The sequence below is a fragment of the Pinus tabuliformis genome, chromosome X (genome assembly GCF_031772625.1).
Source record: "Pinus tabuliformis cultivar Carrire ecotype Pingquan chromosome X, CPIR1, whole genome shotgun sequence".
Classification (NCBI taxonomy): Eukaryota; Viridiplantae; Streptophyta; class Pinopsida; order Pinales; family Pinaceae; genus Pinus; species Pinus tabuliformis.
The window spans coordinates 493,000,686-493,027,029 of record NC_142308.1 but is presented as its reverse complement, the minus strand read 5'-3'; positions in this window follow the sequence as shown (position 1 = coordinate 493,027,029).

The window sequence follows — 26,344 nt, the reverse complement described above, 5'->3', positions numbered from 1 at the left end:
TCATAGATCCATATTATGCCCAACCAGCTGCTCATTCATTTCACTCTTATGCTCAGCCACAACCTCAGTGGAATGCACCTCATCAGGGGTGGAGGCCCCAGCACAACACTCCTCCCACTTCTTTTCCTCCACCACCTACTCAACCGCAACCATCACCTCCTCCTCCACCAAGGCAGCCTCAAATGCCTGCCTAACCACAACCCCATCCACACCCATCTCAAATATACACCCCCACTCAGCTACCCATACCACCATTTCCAAACCCGCACATTGGAATAGCTCAACCTAATTGCAAAGCTGAGGCACAACATGTCCAAACAACTCCTCTTGAGCTCAATGATCTTCACCATAGCTCAGGAAGAGTATTGCAAAAAAGAGACTGTATTGCAAGCATTGAAGGACCACATCCAGCAGAAGAAGATTCAAAAGAAAAGATCAGAGAACCATGGGCTGCACTTGATGAAGAGAAGGCATCAAAATCAGAGATCGAGAGAGTTCCCTCATGGTTACTGTCAAATCTTCCATGTATTAAAGAGAAAGATCAGCAAAAAGAAGAAGATGAGGAAGTCATAGTAGAAAGTGACATGAAACATGACTCATATCAGCAAAAGGACCAAGGATATCAAAGCTATATTGAGATATGGTTTCAGAAGGTCACTAAGTTGTGGCGGTACTCTCTTCCTCAGCTATGTTTGATCCCTTCAAAGTCAGATCATTTGGTCTCTAAAATCCAGATCGCTGTCAAAGCATGCATTTCGAGCCTTCACATCATCTTGTCTCTAATCTCAATGTGCACATGGCTCCATTGGAAGTATTCTTATACTTGAAAATGATTTTGTTTTGCAAGTAGGGTAGGGTAGAAAAAAAAGGGAAAAAAGAAAAAAAAATGAAAATAAGAAGAAAAATAAAAATCTAAGGTGAAAACCTCCTCGGAGGCGCCTTAGATTGGCTCATTGATTGAAAACCTCCATGAGGCAGTCATTGGGTTGGGAAAAAAGAGAAAAAAGAATAAGATCCCTCGGTGAAAACCTCCCTTGGAGGCGCCGAGGGCAGGCAATTAGGGTGAAAACCTCCATGAGGCGCCCTAGTTGTTTTCAAAAAAAAAGAGAAAAAGAAAAGAAAAATCAAGCTAATTTCCATTGGATAATTGCAGGTTGTAAGAAGGACATTGCAGGTCAGGAGGATCACTCAAAGCAAAGACAAAGGAATTTTGTGCTTTCTACAGGAAGTTTCGTGTCTTCTACAGGAAGCTTACAAAAAAAGCCAAATTGATCTCCGAAGAGGACCCGAAGGCTTGGGAATATCTCCATGAGGCCTACAAGCATCCATGTTTCCATTCCTCACCCGTTTTCATCATTTTTTTCCACCTCATTATGCTTCTTTTATGAAAACTGTGTTTTCTACAGGAAGTTTTGAATTTCTACAGGAAACATCCTGTAGAACCTTTGGACGAACCAAATTCAACTTTAAAAGGGAATATGATGGTGGGAATCTGTTGGTTAGGCCTGCAAGCACCTTTGTGTCCATCCCTCGCCATGCTCCATCATTTTTCCACCTCATTGTGCTTCTCATTGTGCTTCTACAGGAAGTTCCTGTAGAAATTGTAGAAAGCTAGAAATGGATTTCAAAAAGGCGGTTTGGCAAACATGGTAGCTTCCTCGAGGGTTCAGAAGTCCTCCTGCAATCTAAAAACTCCTCCTCCATCATCTCCATACCTGCATCATAGCCCAAGTTCATTTTTCATGCCATGCAACAAAACTGCAAAATGCCTTGAAGAATAAACACATAGAACAGAATTTGTTTCTTCCATAACTTGAAAACCATGCATCCATTTAAAAAACCGTTTTATGGGGAATTGTATAGGGGTGATGGCAACATGCCTGAGCAGTTTTAGCCAATTCCGGTGCACGGTTTCCAAGAAATTAGCCTCCATCACCATCAGCCATTTTTGCATTTTCTCCATATCCGTACATCCGTTTCAAAACCTGTTTCATGGGGAGATGCATATGGGTGATAGTAACCTACCCAAGCAGTTTCAGCCGATTCCGATTCACGGTTTCTGAGAAATTGATCTCTGAAATCTTCAGCCATTTTCCATTTTTCTCGAAATCCTTGCATCCATTGATCACAATTTTGCTATGGGAGGTGCATAATGATGATAGGAACGTACTCAGCAAGTTTCAGATCAATCCAGTTTACCGTTTGGGATCAATGGCGAAAACAAGTTTTGGTCCTGTGAAAGTTCAGCAGCAGCAGCTTGAAGGTGCAAATCTGAATGTGGAAATGAACTCCTGCAGCTTAGATCCGGCTAGAGGATACCTGCAAAAGCAAAAAAACAACACATCAGATAACAAAGAGCTTATAGCACAAAGGATCCAAGCATGCAGCACCGAAACAGATGCATGCAGCAGCAAAAAGCACCTCACAGCAACCATCTGACTTCAGGTACGTGACTAAAACTTGTTCCTCTATTGTATGAATCTAATCTAAGCACTGCATGAACGAATGAGATGGGGGGATTCAGCCAGGAAGCTAGCCATATTCGATTGCACTGATCCAGGCAAAAATCACGTAGCATGCATGTATAAGTCATTCACGTGGAAGTTGAAAAACACAGGCAGTGGTGGACGTGTTGAACTCCAGGGCACAGGACATCAGATGATTAACAGATAGAAGAAGACATGAAGTTCATAACATCACTGCAGTTCGAAAAATCCAATGCACATGTTTTCGCCAGCTCACCACAAATCACGCAGCAACTAAAGTAGGCTTGGCTGAATCTCACGAATTGTTGTTCATCTGCACTTGCCACATCGTCAACTGAAGTTTGCACAAAATGATTAACTAGTCATCCTCCACCAGTTTCTCTACCTATCTTCGAGATTCTGTTGCGTATCAGACTCGATCAGAAGTGCAGGGGCGCTCTACAGGCATTTCTACAGGAAGTCGTCTACAGGAAATGCAGGAAACAGCTCTACAGAAGGAAAACCCGAGATTTTTGTCAAAATTCAAGCTTGAAATGAGGTAGGCTTAGGGAAATCTATTTGCATATGACTTATTTGAATGATTAAAAACACAGCAGTGGATTGAAAAAAGAGTCAAGTTTAAAGTTCTGCATGCATATTTTCCTTGAGTTCTACACAGTTCTCTGTTTCCTTCTCTACACTCAAAGTTTGTCTCCTTCTTTCTCAAATTCCACTGTAAAGAAAATACATGCAACCATAGAAACCAACCTGTGTGAAAAAGGAAACAAATTTGCAAGACTGTCCACTCTCTGAAGCGAAACCTTGTGTTATAAATATTCTTTGTTTTGTCAAAGGTATTGATTTTTCTCAAAAATCGAGAAGCAAATTCAAGTTGGAAACAGTTCGAACAGAAAATGGCAAATTGATGTTGTGAAAAAGAAGAACATGAGAAATCCCTAACTCCAGAAAGACGAACTTCAACCATTTCTCTATTTCTGGTTTTGAAAGTTTGTTTCCTCCCTCCTCACCTAAAAATTTCTAGCAATCACCACACATCATGATAGGGAGATTTTTAGAAATATGGCAAGGGAAGATGAGGAGGAAATAGAAAAAGATGAAAAGACCAAAATGGAGAAAGAAGAACTTGAAACAAAGGAGGGAATCAAAACAGAAGATGAGAAGGAAGATCCAGAACAGAAAAGAAAAAGACTAAAGCAGAGAGGGCAGAGACTAAACAAGACAAGAAGAAAGCCAAAACAGAGCATGAGGAAGCAAGCTAACAGAGGCAGAAAAGACCAAAGAAGAGAAAAAAAAGGAGGAAGAGACACACCATGAGATATCAATGACAGTAGACTGAAACAGTTTCTACAGGAAGCCAGAAAACGGCCACTACAGGACTTTCTACAGGAAGTTTGGGGAAAGGGCAGCAGAAGGAGAAATTGGCCGAGATTTTAGATAGGGAGGTAGCACCTGTGCTGGCCACCCTAAGCACATCCATCCCCTCCATGAACACTCGTTTTTTCAAGGTTCAAACACAATTTAGTCATGGTTCAACCTTCTACAGGAAGCTACAGGACTTTCTACAGGAAGTTCTGTATTTTTACTAGAAACATCTTGTAGAAGCCTTTAGGCAGGCCAGAATCAATTATGGAGAGGGATTTGGAGCTTGAAGTCTATTGAGGATGCATGCAACCACTCTTTTCTTCCATCCTCCACTGCTTTCATCTCCTTTCACCACCATTGCCACCATCAGATTGAATATATTTGCACAATCACACCAAAGCTGAGAATTCTCTAGAAAAGGGAGCAAGTAGTGGGAAGAAGCAAAGAGAAAAGCATGGTTTCATGACAGAGAAGAGGACATCACTTCAGAAGCTTGGCATGATAGGGAGGCCGCCAAGGCCATCAAAGATGAGGAGATAGATTGGTTGCTCAGAGGATGAGCAACACTTTCAATAGGGAGGTGATGATGAGCCCCAAAAATGGATAATTATTTGGGCTCATTCAACCTCCTAATTCGACTTAATCCACCATTCTCATTAGTTTATTGGATTTTTTTGATTATATTTATGCTAATAGAGTGAATTGGGTTAGTCATTATGCCAACAAGCCTAATGGGTGCTTTGTGTAGCCTTTTTGGTCAACTTGGAGACAAAATTGAAGGTTTTAATGAGCACTTGGCAGCCAAATTCGTGGGAGAACAAGGGAGAGGATTTGTAGGAAGGTGTCCCCTTCATTTATGGGCCCTTACCTCAAATTCTCCACCATCAGCTCGGAGTTCAAGGGCCGCCAAATCAATTAACACAAGGGCAGCCAAGCAAGTCAAGTAGGACTGTTGTTAACTACAAGTTTGGGCAGCCGAGTCCCTACAGTTTAGGAGGACTGTTGGGGTCCTCAATTTGTATAAATAAGAAGGCTTAGGGCCTCATTTTGGTTAGCTAGTAGTTAGCCAATGGTTAGTCATTTTGTAGGCAGAAGTTAGGTAGTTTGTGTTTCGATTTTGAGGCAATAGATTAGCTTTTCTTTCAGCTCATTTTCAAGTTGTCCTTGTGGACAGTTTTGATGTAACTCTTCTTTTCTTACTCAATAAAGATGAATCCAACTTTGCACCAGCTCTAAATCTCTCTTAGGAGGCTATAGCTCTTGGGGTTGGGCCCATCTCAAGTGCCCAGTACCTCCTTTGTTTATCTTTATGTGTCTTTGCTGCATTCTTAGAATAAAATCTGCTATTTAGATTTAAATGTTGTGTTGTTATTTAAGTTGCTCTTGATGATTAAAAAGGTTCTTCATGTTCAGATTTACTTGATAGGTTAATCACATGGAATATATTCAGAAAAAGGCTACCAAGTACTTTGGATCTCACCTCCCCTTCAGTGGAATCATGAGCTGGGACCAATGTAACCTTGCTGCCCACAAAAACACATTCTTTGCTTCACCATGCAATTATTAGTGTTCGAATCTCATTTGCAAAACTTGATATTAGTTTTGGATGCATATTTAGGTTTATGATTGCTTAGTTGCATAGTTGTTTCACATGGTTTCATTTCAAATAAACTTCTGCTCATTTCCTTTTGTTGTTAGGTCAGATTAGAGTGAAGTAACTAGGTCATAGGTTTTATAAGTGTTTGTTTGTTTAGTTTGAAAAACCACTTGCAGAGTACCTGTTATCCTTCCTTACCTGCCCATACTCCATCCAACCTACTTGCTTCACCCTTCACTTAGAACCCTTACCTTACATTTGCCTCATCCGCTTAATTTGCCATGATTCTCATATTCTTGTGCAACATCATTTCATCCCTCCTTGAACAGATCTCACCATCTACGCCACTCCTCAACTCCATCCTCCAAGTCTTGAACTCCCCTACACCCCTATTTCACCTCCATACTCATTCCTCCACCTTTCTTTCCTCCATCCATGCTTCAAAACCCCATTTCTGAACATCCTGTAGAAAAATTACAGAACATCCTGTAGAAATCCTAAACATCCTGTAGAACCCCTGCAAACTTCCTGTAGAAGCTCACGAATGAGGTTTCTTGATAGCCAAACTCTGTGAAACTCTCTGGAAGGGTGTTGGGGACTCCTTAGACCCTCTCTGAACCTTCCCGACCTCTTCCAATCATTTCTCCTCCTTGATCCACCTCTGCACAGTCAAAAATAGTTAAAATCACATGCATGATAATTCGAACAACTTAATAAAAAATACAAAAAGATGGTTTCTTCAGATAGAGGTAGTCTAGACACATGTATTTTACCTTCATAGAAGTAATGGCATCTCTTTCAGTAGTTTGCACGCTCTCCTTTGCATCAGTAGGACTAGCTGGTAGGATTAGGGTTTGCTAGGGTTTGTGTTTCTTTTTGGCTTTCAGTTTCTTTTTGCAATTAGATTAGTTTCCTTCGAGTTAGCTTTCATCCATCAATTAAAAAGATTCTTCTGAGAGCTCATAAAAGTTGGCTTAAGCTCCTAGTGGACTTGTGCCAGCTGACCAAGTGACAGCTGCGGCAAGAGCTAGTACTTGTGCATACAACACCGTCGCTTCCAAGTTTGTTACGAGCTACCGGGTTGATAAAATTAAAGAAGGGAGTTCCAGGAGTTCTAGCATTATTGCTACAATACTGGAGCCCACCAATCATACAAGAAGAGCACATCAAAAGGAATCTTCAGTATTGGGTCAACAATAGTTTCTTGGTACAACATGAAGTAAAGATTAGCTATACTCAATTAAGAAAAAGAAGAGTACATGGCTGCTAGTCAAGTAGCTTGTGAGGCTATCTTGATGAGAAAGATCATTGTTGGGTTATTTGGTCAGTAGATGGATCCTACATTGATATACTGTGACAATCAGATTTGTATCAATCTCTATGAGAATCTATTTTTTCATGATTGGTCCAAGCATATCAACATCTAGTATCACCATCTACGAGATTGTGTGAAGAAAAGAATCATGTTGTTGGAGTACATTCGTATAAAGGAATGGGTTATCAACATCTTAAATAAGGCACTGACAAGAGGAAAAATTGAGTTCCATAGAGGCAGGATTGGTGTATATGATAATCCATTTCTTGTTGAGAGGGAGTGTTGAAAATGTAACAAGAAAATCCTGATTTAATTTTTTCCTTTATTTAAATTAGGAATAAAATTTTAATTCTACAACACAAGATAACTTATTGTACAAGATAAATAAGTTAATTTGAATTACTTGGTTTGGTTAATTTGATTTGAGAGTTGAACTTGAGTCATGTATAGTGTATCCTACTTTATAGGAGCCCTGGTTGAGTTTATTTTGAGTTGTAATTAATTAATTCATTTTAATTGATTTAAAGTCAGTTAAACTAGTTCCAACTAATGGAGGAACTAGAAGGAGGTCATACAATGGGGTATTGCTTCATGTGTTCAATGATTTAACTCATGATTCACTCATACATAACTCATGCATGTAAGATATGAGAGTTACCCAATTGACATTGGAGTTCAAAGGAAGTGTACTACCAGATGTATAATCATCCAAATTGTACATGTCGGTCATGCAGTCATAGGAATTCCTATGAGGATTGCTTAATTCCAATTCATGGATTTTCCTAATTAATAAGCCCTAATTCCCAAGGAAACAATGCAAGGAAATAGGGACTTAGACAAGTAGAAAATTGGTTAGGTATTGGCCGAGGATTGTCTAGGAAGCAGTGAGATAGATAGAGATCGTGCATGGGTTTCTTGGGCTTGAGCAAAGCATTGTAATCTTCTCATATTTTCTGACTTATTCAATATACAAATGGGAGGTGTTTTTAGTTTTGGCTTTCCTAAGGAAATAATTGTGTAATATATTGATTGAATTTTTTCTTTTGTATGCTTCGTGATTTCTCAATCAATTAATTGTTTTCGCCGATGAGTAGAGTATATTCAAGTCTTTTTTTTTAGAAAATCACATAAACAATTTTAATATACAAGGAATTTATACATAGTTTATATTCTAATGTTCATCATATTTCATGTATTATACTCTACATTTTATCTTCTTTATTTTTTAGAAAAGGAACTCATTATTAATGGTAATAAGTAGGAATTGAAGAAAGAGGAGACTGGAGTGACCAAATTCAAATTAAATAGAGATAGAAGAGAATTGGTCTAGTGGTACCTATAGATCCAATATCCTACATAAGACATAGACATAGAGACTGATCGTCAAGCCTTCAGAGTTGGTGAATTCACGTACAATTCCTTGGCAACACAATGATAATGTTTGAAGTGATGAACAAATATTTGATGTGTAAATTGTACGCCAACCAATATTAAATTAGAAACTCATATTGTAATACTTGATATTTTATATAACAATATTTATGTGGTTGAATTTATTTATAATTGTACTTGATATTTTTTAGTATTGTAATTAACATACGTAACTTTGCGTTTTAATATTAGATGAACATGTACTTTGTATGACATTTTTTTTCAATTTAGTTGCAAAAGCATACTAATTAATTTATGTTGATTAATAATTAACACATAAAATCAATATAAAACTACTAAATTAGTAGTTTATTTTAATTAATGATGAACACAAATAAAATGAATATACAACTAATTTTTTTTCTTATAATGATTGTTAATGAAAGTAAATGAAATGGCTATAAACTACCAAAGAAGTCATTTATATAATGGACATGAAACTACAAAAAAAAATGACTACTGAAAATGATAAATTTGTGATTACAAATGACAACTAAATTTTTCATATATATGACTATTAGAAGCTAATTTGCACTATCTTATAACACGAAAAAAATTTAGTTGTATTTATTTAGTCATTAATTGGTTTCAAATGATGACTAAAATTTGTATATATATGACTATTAGTAGCTAATTTACAGTATCTTATAACATGACCAACATTTTGGTCATATTTCTTTGGTCATTAATTGGTTTTCTTGGATGATCATTTAGTAATATATTTTGTTGTATATTTGGTCAATAATTGTGGTAATTAAAGACTAAATCAATGACTGAATTAATGACCAAATTTATGATTAAATATACTATTGGACAATAAAATTGAGACAACCAACAAATGACTAATCTAAAAACAACTAAAAGTTGGTTGTGTGATAAGATATTGTAAATTAGCTACTATTGGTCACCGACTGAAAATAGTTTTTTATGTGTAAATTTTAGTCCTTTTTTGGTAACTAATTAGCCATTTTGTATGGGGAATAACCTTAAAATTTTCTCTAAATACCTTGGAATTATTGTTGATAACATTTTGGAGATATACTAGAGTAAAGGAAACAGATGTTTGAACCTTTAATGAAAAAATTACACAATTACACATCATTGTCTCGCCTTTAGAAATTTTTCCCTAATATTAGAGATGATCACTTTACTAGGTTTCCCTGAGACACCTCTATGTTTAATGTCATTTCCTTCCAAGGAAAATGTTATGAAAATATCTTAAAAGTTAAGGGTCACTATTACCAATGATTGTAACCATTTGACCCCTAATACAACATTAGCACAATCCTTTTGGATTGTAATCATGAGATTATCCAACAAATACTCCCCCATATTTAGTTTAAACTTAAGTCACTTCCCTAAAAAAATTATGGTACTTCCATGTAGAATCATTACAAGAAATTGTGGGGCTATAATTACAAAATAGTAAAAATTTTCCAATTTCTAATTGATGAAGTTATGGGTACTACTTGAACCAATTAACATCATTACCATTCTCTTTATTATATGCCCTTTCATTTTCTGGATTTTTCAAGTACTCATGTTAGCCAATGCATGAGAATATATTATTGAAGTAGTCCCCTGTAGCTTTAAATATTGTGATGTTCCAATCCTTCGTATTCTTCATCTTCTTCGTCTAAGTAGAATTATGTATTTTCACTATACTTATGTCCCTTACTATACTTATTTTCATACTTGAAACACAGTCCTTTTCCTCTTGTTTCATTGATGTTCCGAGATGTCAACCTTGTAAATTTAGTTGAGGGACCATGATTTTATTTGTAGTTATTAGTTCTCAATCATCTAGTGACTATATTATAACTTTCAATTTTCCTTGGTAGATTGAAAGCATGCCTTGGAAAATTAGATTGAAAGAGACACAATTCATGCTCAATGATTTATTTTAAGGTTCCCATAAATAGCTCTAACAAATAATCCTCTTAAATGTTATTTACATTGAGACTCAAAATTTTCAATTGTTGAATGTGATCTAAAGAATGAATTTCACTTAATGTTCCCATATTATTCTATCAATTCTTCTATAAAAATGGAGTAAGATATAACATAATAATGTTTCCTTTTATAAATCAATTGAAAAATTATATTTTCATACGATTCTAAGAACATTGTTGCAATATTTACATTTTGTAGTGATGCCACGTGGTGTAGATCAAAGTATGCTCCATCTAAAATATCTATGTTATTGTAAATTTCCTTACATCTATATTCAAAATGTAGTAGTTACTTGGTGTTGACCTGAATACCAGATGATGAGGATATTGGAGTGAAAAATCATGACTATGGTTCTACAACTCAATATTTTTACCATCCAATTATTAAAAAATAATCCTCATACGAGTTTCATTTAGAACAAAATATTTCTCCTTATTTTCATGATTTCCTTAAATGCCAATATCTCTTTTAGGTATCCTCTCAAAGGTGAGCCTTTCCATGGTTATCATGGATATTTGTATTTCTTTTCATCTTAATTTTTTTATTCTACATTTTATCCTTCAATTCTATTTTTATTTTTTCTTGAAACTTTGATCAATCCATCATTTTTAACAAACTACCATCTATTTCATTATCTTTTTATCTAACTGGGAGAACCTAACTTAAAAGTTTTCACTTCCTTCATAATTATGGTATGTGCCTTCAAGATGTTCAAATTTTGTAGTATCTTTCATTGTAGGCATGTTAGAAAGTAATAATAGTACTCTTCTTCATCACAACTTTTAGTAACAAAAAAGGTTAGACTTCTAATCAAAAGTTATGCCACTTGTAACACTAGTAGAAAATGATGAAATTAATGACTAGGTGACTAAAAAAGTTAGTCACTGCAATTATTTCAAGTGAATTACTACTAAATTTGAGCAGTTTTAAGTGACTGAACTAAAAATGACTAACTTAAATGACCAATTTAGCCTAGGGATAGAATATACAACTAGATAACAAGTGACTCAACCAAAAGTGACTAAATTAAATGACTAATTTAGTATAGGATTAAAAAATATGACTACATGATAACTGACATAATTATTTCATGACAAAACTACCCTACAAGCCACCAATTTCTATGATATCCATGAGGTCAACAACAATTTTTGGTTCAATATATAGCTAATTTGGAGCAAACTTAGCTCTAGAGCCTAAGATTTTTTTCCACCTCTAATGTTTATGGACAAATAAATCAATTTCTAAAGCATGTGGGAGCCAAATTATCACCTTTCACATGTTGAATCCCTCTATTGAACATCATGGATAATCTCCATAGATTAGTTATCCTTACTAGAACAAACATTTCACTAGAAATGATCATTAATCCTATGACATTACTACTTCACTATAATTTTTTACCACAAAGCCTATTTTGATGTCTACCCCTTGTTTCATGACAAGACTAACCTAGAAGCCACCAAATTTATATCATATCCATTAGTTCAACACCAATTTGTGGTTCAAGATATAACTAAGTTGGAACAAACTTAGCACTAGAACCTATGTTGTTTTTCCACCCCTAATGTTTTTGGACAAAAAGATATCAATTTTCTAAAACATGTGAGAACCAAAATATTACCTTTCCCATGTTCACTCCCTCTATTGAACACCATAAGAAAGTTTCCATAAATTAATTATCCTTATTAAAACAAATAACTATTTGGAAACATTGATCGATCATTACCATAACATTACTATTTTTCTACACTTTTTAACCACACAAAACTTGTTTTGATATCACCCTAATTCAATTTTGATAAATCCACCAAAATACCCTCAAATAATATTTTGTGACACAAATACCTAACAATTTTCATACCATTAAAAATGATTTATAATCGTAAATACCTGCCATTAAACAAAAGAAAAGACTCAACATTTTATTTAATGAAATTTAATTCCCCTTAGCATTCTCCATGGTCACATATTTTTCCATCATGTGGTCCGTTCTTTCATTTCCATATAATTTGCACTTGCACAGAGAGAGGTTTTGGGATTTTGGTAGCATGTTCATTCAATAGCATAAGAAGAAGTAGAACCAGCAATGGAGAGATTTCAAAGGATATTTTTTGCAGCAGGTTCATTTCAGTAGCATAAAAGAAGAAAAAGAAGCAATGGAGAGATTGCAAAGGATATTTTCAAGGGCAGGGAGCATGGTACTGCCTACTATAGATGGCCCTATGCTCGATTCATCTAAGCATGTCTACATTTCTTCTCTTTCTCTCCTCAAAATGCTCAAACATAGTACATATTTCTCCTTTTGCCCTCTCAAGTAATCCAATTATTCGTTCATTCTCTCGTGGAAGATTTCTTGAAGATCTGAAAATATACCTTTTGTTGACATTATTGTGTCTTAGAGAGTTATTATGAGATGGAAACATATAGTATATTCACATTATTTGAAACTACATTTGATTTTGAGATTCAAGAAATCGATAATACAGTGAGACATATTTTACCATTTTGGGCTAGAACAAGGGTTCATTTAAAATTTGTAGGTTAAATAGTTAGACCGTTCATCTTGCTTTTTCTTGGTGGAAAATCAAACTATGATGCCAAGTCCTCTTTCCATTAAGAAATTATATTCCATGGAATGCCTATTAGAATATTTCTTTGAAATGATGGTATTTTGTTGGTACTCTACTCACCTAGTGAAAACCAAGCCACGATAGTGATCGAAGGTACTGTATCAGTGTTCATAGATTGAGGAAATTTCCTTAACCTTTATTATCCATATGACTCATTTATATCAATTAGATGTACTGGTTACACATTCACCAGATTGCAAGAACCAGAAGAGTTCTATTCCTGTATTGGTAGGAATTGTTTACATTTAAAAGTTTATACACCAAATCCTAACTAACAACCAACAATTACTAACTACTCCTTTGAAACAAGGAGTGAGTTAATGAAGTGATTTCAATGGTATTGGTCACATATTTAACATTATTCAATCTCAATGTAAAAGAGATAAACACCCAAGATTCCAGAACGAACAATCCTAAACATAATAATACCCATATGCCTTATAGGAACCAAGTATCCCAACATATCATATAACCCCTGAATAAGAGTGGTCTACTTTCCCCCTAGAGATTTGGGTTGTATTGTGGTGATGGTTTAGTTAGTTTAATTAGTTGTTGTCTTTTCAATTTTCAATAGATAGTGTCAATCTTTGGTTTATAATTCCAACGTGAGGCAAATTAAATCTGAAAGGCTTCAACAACACTAAAATAGATATGCCATTTTTTGGTGCAAGTCCAAAAGGTGGAATCAAACCTAATGCCATTTGTTGGAAAAATGTTGAAAAATGTCGATACTTCTAGTGAAACCTTTTTCCTTAGCAAGAATTCAATATTCCATATCTTACAGGCTCAAATACTTGTAACTATAAGGACAATACATACCTCTCTTTTAACCAGTGATGGATGAATTCCAACATTCTCCAGTCCTTACAAAAGCAATCACATAAAATATGAGAGCAGAGGTTCAGGAAGATAATCACATGGCATAGTATCTAGAAAATCCTTCTTATGCAGGAGAGGTACAATACAAGTGTTCAAATTTTCACTTCCACTTCAAAGAAAGATAATATTCGCTCAAAAAATTTGTCTGTAAGATCAAAAACAAAGAAACCAGTTATTCATAGTGTTTATCATTATCAGTAAATGCCTTATCTTGGATTGAATTACCCTGGCAACTATCTCATATTTAGCAACGTCAAAAAATTCCTATGTGTTTGTATTGTTATTTTTAATATTATCCAGCAACAAAGAAAGATTAATAGATTTAGATTTTAGCATTTCTAGTCATTTAAAACTATAATGGCCTCCTACTGATGTTTCCCAATTGGTTCCCACCAGAAGTTGTAAGTTATGTTGATTTAATCTTGAAGAAAATCTTGCAGAAACAAATGTGGAACTTGATAGCATTGGACTCAATGGTGAAGTGGGATAAATTATTACGAGGCTTGCATTGAAAGTACTCCCAAAATATCTTTATTTTTGTTTTAGTGGTTTGTTATTTTTCATTGAATTATGGGGTCTCCACTTTTTTATTGCAATTCAGTGTTATTTGGTTAAGAACATTTCACTGAGCTCATTGTCCATGGTTAAGCACATTTCGCTGAGCCTGTCATCTGACACCTTCTTAGTCCCAACATTCTTGTTCAACTTTCAAGAAGGAAGAAAACATTCTCGGTGTTCATGCCTTCAGGAAATATCCTTGTTCATATTTTTGGGCATGAAACTGTGGAGGAGGCTATAGATAGCTAAATGGAATCTCAAACTAAGTGTGCTTATAATGCTGGCATGTGATATTGGGTGCTTTGGGTGGTGGTGCCCCTATTTTCACTGGGTCAACTGAAACTCCTTTCTATGGCTATCAAGCTAGAATTACAACCCATCATAGTTGGTGATATCTCTACTTCTTGGGGACTAGGGGACTATATGATCTATACAAATCCAAAACTCAATCTTTTCACATATATATTTCTCAAGGCTTCTTGAATTTGGATTTTCTACCTTTGTTCCTGAGTAAGTTATTGGATTATTCACTGGCTCTAGATCAATTGCACCTGGAATTGGACCTACTGCTTAACCTACTGTGAAATCTATTAATTCTAGGTAAACTCGCTTTTGAACTGTCACCAAAATGAATTCTCAAATTTATGCAAATTAACTATTTTAACCAATTGGTCCAAATTGAACTATCACACCCAGGTTAAATAGTATGGCATGCAACTCGTTATTGGGATCTGTTGACATAAAATCTATTATTAATTTTTGATTGGATATTGACAGATGGGTGAGGATTTTGTGCAATTATACTAGTTTCGAGCAAAAACTTAGTTTAGATGTACTGGGTTGTGGATGCTTATCAACAATTGCTTATTAGAAACATTTTATGACATATGCCTTAAATTATTGCAAAAGTCATTCATTTATCCTCATTGTCTAACTCACACAGTACTCATGAATATTTTATGTGTTTGATTTTTGAGCATTGCAAGCAATAGGTTCTGAGATACTTAGATATCAGTAAGGGGGTATTACAACTAGAAATGAATGTCTTTTGCTAGAGCCTTGCCAATTTAGAAGTTGGCTTTAGGGTGCATAACCCTAGGTGGATGTGATCATATCTTTCCTCAGTCTGGAATTAACATCCTTAGCAGCTTCAGTGCCATACCTCGTGTTGTGCCTTGTGGCCCTCTTTGGTTCATAGTTGTCATCTTTGTGATGTCCAGGATAATTGCAACTATTACCACAGTGGCATGTCCACTTTCACAAATCTGTGAAATGTGTTAAGACATTTAACCCCTCAAAATATTGTGGTGCTACCTCTCAGTTAACTTAAGTACTCATTGGGCTATAGATAAAGGAATCTACAACAAAAGCAACTTGCATATAAAATAATCAAAACAAGAAAAATACATACAAAATATATATGTCTTTCTTACCTAAAAATATTTTCAGATTCTATTTTCCCCTTCAACCTCATCAGAGGTGCAAAGCAACATAAAAATGCAAAATGATTGGCTAAATAGAATCATAGAAGTATTCTTTCTTCAAAGGCACTTAACCAAGTCACAAAAATCATTTTAAGGGCAAAGAATTATCTTTTCAATTTAGAAAATACAACTAAAGACAAGTTTCCATGAAGTGTAGACAAGGATATACACTACAAAAAATTTAGCCATTTAAACTGAAAGGAGATAAAAAATACTCTCTATCATTTCCTTCATAATACAAGTTCCTGAACTACCATAAGTAGCATGATCTCTTTGCTTTGGTTCATTTCATTTACAAAGAGATACAAATGTGCATTCAAAATTATAGAAGTATTAGCATTCCATTTTCAATGGATTGCATTCTCAGATTTCTATAGTTAATTTTACAAATTGTACTTATATGACTAACATTGATGTGCATACCTACAAGTCTACCCTAATCATAGTATGCAGTGCTCCTGACAAGTTAATATGACTGAAATATTTTGCAACCATCATTGACAAGCTCAATCGAACTAAGTTATTTACTTGAAGTTGTCTACAGTGTTCTTCAACATCAACCCAAGCATCGATAATTATGAATGCAAGGTCATTCTAGTGGGCCTTTTGTAAGATATTAACAACAATATCAAGGGTATTTCATGGAATAACCTCCATCAAAACTTGCACATCATACTCTCGTTTATTATAATTGTCATTGTGCAATAATACACGATATGGTTGAGATGTCTTCCTTGATTTTATTTTATTGTAGTGACAAGAAAATAGAAACAGACTTAGAAGATGCATCGAAGGAATTGGAAATTATAAAGACATCATATCTATTTCATTGGAAATGAAAATAAAATTCAAGTAAAATTCTAGTCACATACACTCTAATAGCCATGTCCTTCGAAGTAGATATCTTTATTTGACAAAAGTTCTACATAAGACAATATGATGAAAGTTTGAAACAAGAATCTATTCATAAGTCATCGTTCTATTTACTGTAGATCAAACTATGATTATCGACCAAGTGTTGTTTTCTCAATTGTTGGTGTCTCTATCAATCCACTACCTTTTCCCTATGGTGAGGTTGATCTGATTGCAGAAAACACCCAAGTCATGCATGTCCCTTTTGACTGTGATATTTTTTCACCTTGGAGACTTTACAACGTTGTTGTCTTGTGGTTGTTCTCCTCAAATTTTGCCCTTTGTACATGTAGTAGCTCACATGCGCTTAATTGCTAATTTACCCATAAGGGAATGCTAATTTATGTTTATATGATTGGGGATGGGGAAGAGTTAATCTTGAAGGTATCAAAGTTGCCATCACTTTTGACCCTACTTGAGAGTACAAGCTCATATTGTATATAACAAGAGGACAACTTTAGAATCGTGGGCCTCTTTCCATTATTCCTCTTCCATTATTGTTCGTTTCCATGACCTTTTTTTTCCTTTTTCTGCTTTCCATTGATTTTCAATTAGAGAATAGTTTGTGCATACCCAGTGATTGAAGGTATGACCGGTAGTAAACTGTGGTTGAAATTTCAGCCTTTGAGATGGACCAAGCTCTAGTTAGTCAAGAATAATCTCCTCAATGTTTTGATGCATGGGAGGGCTTTGTTGGGGCTACAATTTGCATGTTGAAGGCATAAGAGAAAGAAATATTTCTATGCCACATTTTAAACAAACCAACAAGGGAAAGATCTCCAATGATTTTTCCATTCTTGTCTTTTAGTTGCAGATCCTTCGATAATGATATCAATAATTATTTAGGTTTTTGACTGATATGATGATAATCAATGAGATCTTGCATGTATAGCTATTTTTGGGTTCTTACCCACTAAGTTTGTTTATGTTATTATCATGTAACTAGAGATTTGATAAGGCCTCTAACATAATAGGATTTGATGGACAGCTACAATTTTAACCATATGCATTAAATATTTATATCTATAAAGTGCTTATTTCTTTATATGTGTCTTTCTATTTCATATTTAACCAAAAGCAAAATATAGTTTGAGGTAGTAGGGATTAATGAACTAAAGTGTGTAAACCTCCCCTCAAAGACTCCATTACTAGTAAAATATATCATATGGAATTGTAGAATATATGTGTGAATGCCACCTTCCAATTTTAAAAAATAGCTTTTACTCCATGTGGTGTGGTTGGGATGGTGACTATCTAGCCATGGTGATAGCTACACCCATCAAGGTTTATCCCTTAAGCCATCACCTTTTCCTCTGATATTATGTTCTACTATATGCATGTTATATCCATGCACATGAGCTCATGCAAAGAAAAGGGTTTCGAGGTTTCATGTGGAAGGCTACAAGAATAAGTACTTACTAATTTATGAACCTATTGAGGCCTCGAAGATCGCTACCACAACAAAGGGGAAACCACCCGGTCCGGACCTTAGTGCAGCTCCTTTTCCGTTTGGAATAGTGGTTCCGACTGGGGATAATGGGACCAGTTTCCCAAGAATTATAAGTGAATGGGATGGGTGAATGACTTATGACATAAGATGGTAATAAGCAGACAGCTAAACTACAAACAAAATGTAATAACTATAATTGGATCCCGGGACTTATCACTTGGTAAAGCGTAGCGTTTGATGGTCTGTGCTTTAAGGTAGGCATATAGATGACTCTAACACTTTAAGCATAGACGTTTAAACCATTTAAACATTGCTCTGCATAATTAGTTATGCAGAGCGATTAGAGCGAATTACTACACTTAATCATTCATATCATTGATACATACATGAGTGAAAGAGATAACAAATCACCAAAACATTCAATAGTGAAACGAAATGAAGATTCGTTGTTATATCGCATACATGCATTCAACAATAGCAAAGATAATAACACAACAATTCATATAATAAGAAAGAACACAGATACAGATAATAGTACCATGTAAGCTGATCTATCAATCCAATATGTTAATCACTATGTCGCAGTCCTTCCTTCAAATCGGAAAGCATTCCAAACAACAGACAGTCGTGCGCAGTTGTATAAAACAACCTTCTAATCAAAATTAAGAACCGTTGGTCGAGTTTCACAAAAAGAATATAGACTGAAGCACAATAGTGCAAACTTCAGCCTTTAAGTCTTATTACAAAATTTTACGACCCTTTCCAAAACAATGAAAGGGTCTATAAATACTATACTAATCTAAATATCTAAACAACTGAAAAGCTAATAAATTAGCATCAATAAATGCTTGTTCCATCTTTCTTGGCAATCTGGTAGTTGGCGGCAATGCTTCATTCGGTGGGTTCCTTGCCTTTACTCCTTAGCTGACATATCGCCAGCATTGGCTCTACTTCTGGTGGAGTGTTGAGACGCGAAGTTAGCTGGGCATCATATGTAGCATCTTGAATGTCGGGGATCAGGCATCCGAGGGCATCTGTTAAACACTTGAGAGCAGACCTTTGAGTATGTGGCTTGACTAGAAAGAGCCAATATGTATCAGAGGTTAAAGTATTTACTCCTGCAATTAACTTCCTCTGTTCCTCCAAGTCATGGTAATTTGTTTGTTCAAGCATATCTGCTGTTGTTATGCTTCCAGGTGTGCACTTGGAAATCATGTTAGCCAAATAAAGTGTATCATTGACTAGGTCGGTCATATTGCTGGCAATTATTTTACACCTGGAAGCCGCCCTTTCTGCTTTCATTACCTAAGTATTCCATTCCGTGAAGAGGATGTCTTTGTACGCTTCATGGATTCGGGACAAATTCGCCACTTTCCCTTCGTTAGTGTCTTGCCGCTCAATATAATCGGATATGGCTTCTTCGGCCTGATCTAGCTCATTCCTGGCCTTCTCTATTTGCTCACACACTGTTGTAGATATTTCGCATAATTTCTCACCCTTAGTAAGTTTTTGACATAAAAGTCTGATCTGAGATATTAATGCGCCATTTATTTGAGTTGCCTCTGCTCTGAAGACTTTCACATTCTGTGTGCTCTTGATACCTTCGAGCTGTGCTGATAGTTGAGCTATTTGCTCATCTTTTGATTTCATCATCAGCTCATTTGATGTCTTCAACTGTGACAATGCCTCCGACAATTCTTTTGCCTTCTGAGTTTCACTTTTGTCAATTTTGCTTGTTCTAGGGCAGTGTAGGCAGTTTGCTTTAGATCATAGAGTCTGCTTGGGAGAGTGGCCAAGGATAAAGCTTGGATTTTTGTCGCTTCTTTTTCTGCGTGCTTGTAATTAAGCAGAGTAAAAACCCCAATTCTTAAAGGAAAAGAGGGCCAACCTTTCTTCTTCTCTTCTTTGAGAGTTTGTGTGACACTCTCGGCCATAATCTGGTAACAGATTTCCCGGGCTAACAGCTTGTCTGGGATATATAAAGGGAGGACATGCGGCCTAGCCTTACTCCCAAAAACTCTGATATAGGTGAAATACTCCTCCCCGAACCAACTTGCTACGGCTGGTAAGTCGAAAGAAGCTTCATAGGAAATTCTGGAAATGGGTCTATCATAAATAGAATAGTAAATGGGCACCATGAAACCATTACAAATTTGGTACAAATGGTCCTTGTAAGAGGACTTCCACAATTTCTGATGGTATAGATGAATGGGTGTTGGATCTTGGGTGGTCCATCTCCAACCGAGGACAGGAAACTCAGAATTAAGACACAGAGTATCCATAATGTAAGAAGAATAATAAAATGGCGGGATTTTCCTTTCGGAGACTATAGTTTTGTTTCTGAATTCACGAACAGCTACGACCAACTTATCAGAAAGAATAGTGGCCCAATCCATGATTATAGCATTGATAGCCGCTTCCATTAAGGGAACCATGTCAATATTGATATTAACAGAGTCATGTAATCCCCACAGTCTACACATCATAATCCCCGCATAGCAATAGGGAGAAGCCAAAGAAACGTTGGAGTACTTACCCGAACTTTCATGCTTGTGCTTGGCTGGGTTCTGCCTCCAATCTTGGAGGGGTTCGGATGGTGATTCATTTTCATTTGCGAATTTCTCCACGAAGGTTTTGTTGTAGACTAGCTCCGGTTCAGGCAGATGATACATTCGCCTCAGGTCATCAGGCTTGAATGACCCGAAAATCCTTCCGTCCCTTGTATGGAAAGTTCTATCAGTGATGGGGATTTCTTCAATTGCCCAGCGCACCACATCTGTGTAAGGGAGAACCTGCTCTCTGGCCGCTATTCTGTGTAAAAAGGAGTCGGCCAAGTCTTTGAGCGTTGCATCAGATTTCCTTAGTACATCAACACTAGCTGTTCTCACTGTCACTTTTGGTTGCTCGGCCTCCAACAGATTATATGTGCCCTGCCATGTGGTCCTAGCAAGACCAGCGCACGTAGTGTCCGAGATTAAGCCTTTCTTCGAAATTGAAGCAGCTTGACCTGCAACAGGTGTTGTAGTAGAACCAGCACTCTTCTTATTTTTCTTCCCCATCACGTTTAGGCTTTTCTCAACAAACGAACTCTACACAAGTGCAAGAGAAATCGTAACACGAGAAACAATGAAGACAAAGCATAATGGGAAAGATATATATCACTTGAAGCGTGGCGCTATTAATTTTCAAAAATGGCTGCGGATCCAATCACTGGTAAGAGATCGCATATGCATTAATGGTGATTTTAAGGCCTGCTACCCATTAAATGACCTTTACGTTGTTATTCAGTTGAATGACCTCCCAACGCGTGCAACATTTATGATATGCCTTAGACGCAAGTATTCGTTAATTGAAGGGGCAAAGTTATTAAATACGCATGCATTACCTTATCCCTGCATTTAACGGCATTTTGAAAACTGCGCTTTATCCACCGGATTTAAATATAACTTTAAAGATTAAAGCAATCGCTTTTTGGGAGATGCCGATTACCGATGAATAATGTCGCATCGCATCGGGGAAAGACCTGAGCGCCTTATGAGAGTGCATAGGATACCGCCGACAGCCGATAGCGATATCGCATCGGGTCGGGGTTTAAAACTTTAAAGCATTTTCCCATAAGAGGCCGTGCCGATAGCCGATCGCCGATATGGCGTCGCATCGGGGTGTAAGATATGTGCTCTTTTTGTGTATGCATCGAATACCGCCGATCGCCGATAGCGATATCTCATCGGCAAAGACCAAAGAGCCATTTAAATGCATCTCTCTTGTCATTGCGATATGCGATCTTGCGATCGCTTTATCGCAATAACAAAGATTGTTTTATTTTGGAAACATTGTTAATCGAAAAAGGCTCCAATTCACTAACACTTTTGATTATCATACCTTTTTCGATCAAATTCATTAATACCAATTAATTTTTTTTTTAAAAGGGACCCATTTATATGTTAATCATTTGTAAATACAGATGATATGAAATGGGGGGTTGTTGTAGGGCACAACAATTGGCGATTCGTTGGTAGAGCCAGTTATCTCTGAAATTAATACAAACACTCAAGTTTTTCAAAAATAGAAACTCAATCAGAAGGAGAAACTTCTAATATAACTAGATATTCATGTGTTCTGAATAAAGTAAACTCCATTTTGTTAACTTTGTCCCATTTAGTTTCAAGAAACCAAATACATAATAAGTTTCAAAAATAAGTCTTTATTGGTTCATAGTGATAGAATAGAAAACTTTCCCAAATCAGCTTTTATAATTAACCCCTCTGTCATAGGTAGAGCCTCTGTTGCCAGCAAACATTTATAGTCTCGACAGGGATACCTTTTAACCATAGTATTGTCCACTTTTCCATTCACATAAGAGTGTGATTAACAGAATGAATCCATAAAATGTTTTCATATTTTATTTTTCATCTGTTTTTCTTTGTAATAAATAAGATAAAAAGCCACTGTCCTGGTTTGGTAGCCAGTTTATGACAATGCCATTCACTAGTAATAATTTAACTGATCAAGCTGGCTCGTGATGAGACCCTTTGTCTTGAAATTTCAAGCCATTACCCTGTTTTGGTAGGCAGTATTGGTAATGTCAGTTAACCTATTTCCCTATGAACATGGTAAGCAGGCTTATGATAAGACCTCTTATCTTTAATCTTTTATATTTTAGAATTACACTCTGAGTAATCATAACCTTTAGTGAATGGGGTGAACAATTTTCTCCTTAAGAGTAGGTGGATGACAGGTGAAGAGTTGAAGATACTGAAAATGGGTTAGCCTCTATATTTTAACAGATAACCTTTGGAGACTAGTTTTGGAAACAGAAAATGATTCGGAACTTTTACCTCCTGAAAGGAGTCTTCAAAATTTAGATTATAGTTTCAGAACACAATGATATCTAGTTATCTAGAAACTATTTCTTTTGATTGAGGGTTCTATTATCTAAAAACAAATATTTATATTATTTTTGTGAAACAACTTCCTCAAACACAACAAACGGTCAATGGAGATACTCTACAGTTTTATTTCCTACCAATCCTACAAACTACGCAAATCTACAAAAGGAGAAGGGGTTACCTTCTCAATTAAAGAATTTCTTCAGGATAAGGCCATTGACAGGGAGAGAATCTCTCATCCCTGATAAGTCTTGCAATATAAAAGTTGAATGGCCTATCTTTTCACAGATCTGAAATGGTCCAAGCCACATTTTCTGAAATTTAGTATGCTTACCTTTATCTTCATGGGCCTTGTCCCATTTGAGAACCAAGTCACCAACTTGAAGTTGTTTGGAACCGGATGATGCTGAGTCAAAAGATGCTTTGATGATTTGTTGATGTTTGGCATGAGTGATTCTGGCTTTTTCCCTCTCTTCTTCTAATTTGAGAATTTGGTCATGTCTAAGTTGGATAGAAGAAGACGGAGTCTCTTGAATGAACTGCACTAGGGCTAAAGATGGAAGAACAAGATTTGTAGGCAACATGGCTTCTTTTCCATATACCAGATTGAAAGGAGAGGTCCCTATAGAAGCCTTTTGTGTTATTATATCAGCCCATAATGCAAAGACCAAATATTTATGCCAGTTTCTATGATTCTGTTCAACAGTTCGCTTAATGATTTTGATGAGATTCTTATTAGTAGATTCGGCTAAACCGTTCCCCTGGGGATAATAATTGGAAGAATATTTTAGTTTAAACCCTCTTTTAATAGCAAAATCATATATAGCATTTCCTGAAAAATAAGAAGCATTATAAAAAACAAGAGCGTTTGGAACACCAAACCTGGTAATGATGAATTGGTCAATGAACTCGATGATTGCCTCTACATTTGCCGCCTTCAAAGGAATAGCCTCTACCCATTTAGTAAAATAATCAGTAGCGGTAAGGATATACCTATGTTGTTTGGAAGATGGTGGAGTAATTTCCCCGATGATATCTAACCCCCATTGTTCGAATGGTTGTTCAATGTTGACAGGTTGAAGAGGGAAAGCTGATTTTCGTTGTCTTCCACCAGATGTTTGGCAATTAAGGCATTTTCTTACATGCTCATGGAAATCTCTAAATAGAGTAGGCCAATAATATCCAGCATGAATAATCTTGTGAGTTGTTGTGTCAGCTCCAAAATGTCCCCCGGCTGGTCCATCATGTAGCTCCTGCAAAACCTTTTGAGCTTCAGTTTTCTCAAGACATCTTAACAGGATAGAATCATAATTTTGTTTAAAAAATACATCATCAATGAGAGTGAAATTCTTAGCTTTCAACCTAATGGCCCTTTTATTCTTGTAAGATAAATTTGGAGGAGCATAACCGTTCTTCAGATAAAATATCAAATCAGCATATTGAGATTCAGAATCAGTGACACTTATCTGATTGATTGATTCAGTCTGATCCATATCGCTTGATTCAGGAATGTTCGATGCTCCTGCAAATATCCTGCAAAAACCTTGGCCCCTAACAATCTTTGCTGGCTTTATTTCTAAGTCATACTCTTGAAGCGCTGTAACCCAATTGGCTCTTTTTTCACCCAATTCTTTCTGAATTAATAGTTGCCTAACTGCCGGGAAAGGAACTATTACTTTTGTATGGGTTTTTAGAAGGAAGGGTCTATAATGCTTGACTGCTTTGAATACAGCAAAGGCTTGTTTTTCAACGTCTGAATAATTCAATTCGGCACCTTGAAGATTTGAACTGAAAAATGATATGGGTGCTTCTAAGTTGTTATCATTCAGTTGTGTGAGTACTGCGGCATATGAAGTGTTGGACGCGATAGTATATAGTGTAAAATGATTAGAAAAATTTGGAGTATTCAAGGCTGGGGCATTAATTATTGACTGTTTGATAACATCAAAAGCTTGTTTTTCTTCTGATCCCCATTTGAAGACTGAATTCTTCTTGATCATTGTCTGAAGTGGTAATACAATCTGTGAAAAATCTGGAATAAATCGTTTGACAAAATTAATCTGACCTAAAAACGACTGCATTGATTTTTTGTTATGTGGGAAAGGGATTTCAGCAATTTCATTAATCCGATCAGGGTCAATATAAATACCATCTTTGGATACTATAAATCCTAAGAGTTTTCCTTGGTCTAGAGCAAAGAAGGACTTTTTTGGGTTTAGAGAAATACCATACCTTTTGCATCTCTGAAAGATCTGATTTAAGTCGTGCAAATGATTATCTCTCTTCTTAGAATACACAGTAATATCGTCTAGATAGACGACTACTGATCGATTAATTAACCCTCTGAAGGCCATGTCCATAGCTCTCTGAAATGTCGCTCCGGCGTTTATAAGACCAAAAGGCATCTTCTGATATGCATAGGTTCCCCACTTTATTCTAAATGTAGTTTTAAGCTGGTCATCGGGTTGTACCAGAACTTGATTGTACCCTGAAAAACCATCTAGAAAAGACATCAATTCAGAACCTGCCACCGATTGGAGAATTTGCTCCATAGTGGGTAATGGGAAGTTGTCTTTTAAGCTTGCTTTGTTTAAATTCCTGAAATCAATACAAATTCGAATGTCGCCATTTTTCTTCCTGACTGGCACCATGTTAGAGACCCAGTTTGAATGTCGGACTGGAAAAATAATTTTGGCTTTCAAAAGCTTATTAAGTTCCGACTTAATCTGGCTCTCCAAATTTGGGTGTATTTTTCTTAATTTTTGCTGAATTGGTTTTTTATCAGGAAGCATAGGAATGGTATGCTGGATAATAGAAGTGTCATATGTCTTTAAGTCATCATATTTCCAAGCAAAAACCTGTTTTTTCTTTCTCAACAATTTAATAAATGCTTCCTTTTCATTCTGAGATAGTCCTGTTCCTAAATTGATGTTTTGAGGAGACTCTTAATTCCTAGATTTATCAATTCAAACCTAAGGGTAGAACTTTGAAGCTTTGTGTTAATTACAGGTTTAAACATGTCTTTAATATCATAAAGATCTTCTAATTTTACCACTGGTTTGGGGATCGAATTTTCTTTGAGCACTTCTTTCATCTGGGAATCATGATCATCTTCGTCAATAACTTGCTTATCATAAGAATTCTCAGAAGTTAAAAATTGCAAAATATCATCATCATGATTAAATACTCTCCAATTAGTGACATTGTCAGGAATTGAGGGTCTGAAAAGTAATTCTACAGAAAATCTATCAAGGCTGTAGTCTTCAGAAGGTAGAAGCTTTGAAGCTACATTGGCTAGTAAATCTGCAGCTGAATTTTGAGATCGAGGTATAGAAGAAATGTTGAATGCCAAAAAATGTGAGGTAAGCTCTTGAACGAGCGATTGGTAATGTTTA